This window comes from Erpetoichthys calabaricus, chromosome 16, assembly GCF_900747795.2.
Source record: "Erpetoichthys calabaricus chromosome 16, fErpCal1.3, whole genome shotgun sequence".
In the NCBI taxonomy this organism is placed as follows: domain Eukaryota; kingdom Metazoa; phylum Chordata; class Cladistia; order Polypteriformes; family Polypteridae; genus Erpetoichthys; species Erpetoichthys calabaricus.
Window position 1 is genome coordinate 42069823 of NC_041409.2, and position 3415 is coordinate 42073237.

A 3415-nucleotide genomic window follows, 5' to 3' on the forward strand; every position below is an offset into this window, starting at 1 on the left:
GTTAATCTAGTAGAATCTGATCTACACAGTTAAATTCTGTTAGAATCCATCATTTCACATGTGATACAAGTGGTTTCCACACATAGAAGTTAAGGAACATTGAGTAACAATCAACATCAGTTTTGCCCAATGCGTTTCAATGGGGAAAACAAGTGAATTTGAGATGTTGATGTGTACCTTGAGTAACACTTAGGATACCATCCAAACAGTTATTACCCATTAGAGAACTATGAATTACATCATTTGGAACAGTTTTACATCAGTGTTTTCAGGGGGCACTGAGTTATAGTTGAATGTAACTTGAATTCACAATGGCGCGTTTCAAGAGCTGAAAAACACTCCAAGTGATAACAAGTGTTACGGCTGGTTAATCTAGTAGAATCTGATCTACACAGTTAAAGTCTGTTAGAATCCATCATTTCACATGTGATACAAGTGGTTTCCACACATAGAAGTTATGGAACATTGAGTAACAATTAACATCAGTTTTGCCCAATGCATTTCAATGGGGAAAACAAGTGAATTTGAGATGTTGATGTTTACCTTGAGTAACACTTAGGAAACCATCCAAACAGTTATTACCCATTAGAGAACTATGTATTACATCATTTGGAACAGTTTTACATCAGTATTTTCACGTGGGACTGAGATATAGTTGAATGTAACTTGTATTCACAATGGCGCGTTTCAAGAGCTGAAAAACACTCCAAGTGATAACAAGTGTTTCGGCTGGTTAATCTAGTAGAATCTGATCTACACAGTTAAATTCTGTTAGAATCCATCATTTCACATGTGATACAAGTGGTTTCCACTCATAGAAGTTAAGGAACATTGAGTAACAATCAACATCAGTTTTCCCAATGCGTTTCAATGGGGAAAACAAGTGAATTTGAGATGTTGATGTGTACCTTGAGTAACACTTAGGAAACCATCCAACCAGTTATTACCCATTAGAAAACTATGTATTACATCATTTGGAACAGTTTTACATCAGTATTTTCAGGGGGCACTGAGTTATAGTTGAATGTAACTTGAATTCACAATGGTGCGTTTCAAGAGCTGAAAAACACTCCAAGTGAGAACAAGTGTTACGGCTGGTTATTACGAGGTTAAGTACATCGTTAATGGCCAAAAGCTTAGAGTACTGGGGGTTCTCAGGCAATCTCTCATCCAAGTACTGGCCGGGCACAAGCGTGTTTAACATTCGAGATCAGGCGAGATCTGGCGCATTCACACTGGTATGGCCGTAAGCGAAAGCAGTGCTCTTTAACGTTCAGTATATACTGAAGAAAGGGGGAGCATGCTTCCACTAGAAAGGATAAAGATGCGTTTTAAAGCCATACACTGATGCTAAGGTTAAGTACAACATTAATGACTAAATGCTAACGGGGTTCCCACATCCAAGAACTGATCGATCCCAAGTGTGCTTAGCTTCCGATATCAGACGTGATCGGCGCATTCACACTGGTGTGGCCGTAAGCGAAAACCCTGTTACTTTACGTTCAGTATATAGTGAAGAAAGGGGGAGCCTGCTTCCAATAGAAAGGATGAAGTTGCATTTCCAAGAGAAACAGTGATGCCGAGGTTAAGTACAACGTTAATGGCCAAAAGCTTATAGCACTGGGGTACTCAGGCGATCTCCCATCGAAGTACTAGCCGAACACAAGCTTGTTTAACTTCCGAGATCAGACGAGATCTGGCGCATTCACACTGGTGTGGCCGTAAGCAAAAGCAATGCACTTTAACGTTCAAATATATAGTGACGAAAGGGGGAGCATGCTTCCAATAGAAAGGATAAAGATGCGTTTTAAAGCTATACACTGATGCCAAGGTTAAGTACAACATTAATGACATAAAGCTTACAGCACTCGGGGTTCCCAGGCGGTCTCCCATCCAAGTACTGATAGAGTCCAAGTGTGTTTAGCTTCCGAGATCAGACGCATTCACTTTGGTGTGGCCGTAAACAAAAGCCCAGCTACATACGTTCAGTACATATTGAAGAAAGGGGGAGCGTGCTTCAAATAGATAGAATGAAGATGCGTTGCAAGACATACACTGTTTCCAGGATTAAGAACAATGGTAATGGCTAAAAGCTTACAGCACTCAGGATTCCCAGGTGGTCTTCCATCCAAATACTGGCCGAGCCCAAACATATTTAGTTTCCAAGATCAGATGAGATCGGGCACATTCACACTGGTGTGGCCGTAAGCGAAAGCCATCCTTTTTAACGTTCAGTATATAATGAAGAAAGGGGGAGCATGCTGCCAATAGAACGGATAAAGATGCGTTTTAAAGCCATACACTGATGCTAAGGTTAAGTACAACATTAATAGTTAAAAGCTTACAGCACTCGGGGTTCCCAGGCGGTCTCCCATTCAAGTGTGTTTAGCTTCCGAGATCAGGTGCATTCACAATGGTATGGCCGTAAGCAAACGCCCTGCTACTTACGTTCAGTATATAATGAAGAAAGGGGGTGCCTGCTTCCAATAGAAAGAATGAAGATGAGTTAACAAAACATATACTGATGCGCGGGTTAAGAACAATGGTAATGGCTAAAAGATTGCAGCACTCGGGGTTCCTAGGTGTTCTCCCATCCAAGTACTGGCCGAGCCCAAGCGTGTTTAGCTTCCGAGATCAGACGCATTCACACTGGTGTGGCCTTAAACAAAAGCCCTGCTACTTTACATTCAGTATATAGTGACGAAAGGGGGAGCCTGCTTCAAACAGAAAGAATGAAGATGTGTTTCCAAGACATACACTGATGCCGAGGTTAAGTACAACATTAATGACATAAAGCTTACAGCACTTGGGGTTCCCAGACAGTCTCCCATCCAAGTACTGTTTGAGCCCAAGTGTGTTTAGCTTCTGAGATGAGGTGCATTCACAATGGTATGGCCGTATGTAAAAGCCCTGCTACTTATGTTCAGTATATAGTGAAGAAAGGGGGACCCTGTTTCCAATAGAAAGAATGAAGATGCGTTAACAAAACATACACTGATGCGCGGGTTAAGAACAATGGTAATGGCTAAAAGATTGCAGCACTCGGGGTTCCTAGATGTTCTCCCATCCAAGTACTGACGAGCCCAAGCGTGTTTAGCTTTCGAGATCAGGTACATTCACACTGGTGTGGCCGTAAGCGAAAGCTCAGCTACTTTACATTCAATATATAGTGACAAAAGGGGGAGCCTGCTTCAAATAAAAAGAATGAAGATGCGTTTCCAAGACATACACTGATGCCGAGGTTACGTACAACGTTAATGGCCAAAAGCTTAGAGCACTGGAGGGTTCTCTGGCAATCTCCCATCCAAGTACTGGCCGAGCACAAGCATGTTTAACTTTTGAGATCAGGTGCATTCACACTGGTTTGGCCGTAAGTTAAAGAAATGCCCTTTAACGTTCAAATATATAGTGAAGA

General features: G+C 41.8%; 2 pseudogenes; both read right to left on the reverse strand.

Annotated features, from left to right (window-relative positions):
• Window positions 1-1609: 1609 nt before the first annotated feature.
• On the reverse strand, window positions 1610-1727 carry LOC127526091 (uncharacterized; annotated as a pseudogene).
• A 364-nt stretch (window positions 1728-2091) lies between these two features.
• LOC114667192 (uncharacterized) lies at window positions 2092-2210 on the reverse strand (annotated as a pseudogene).
• Window positions 2211-3415: the final 1205 nt, after the last annotated feature.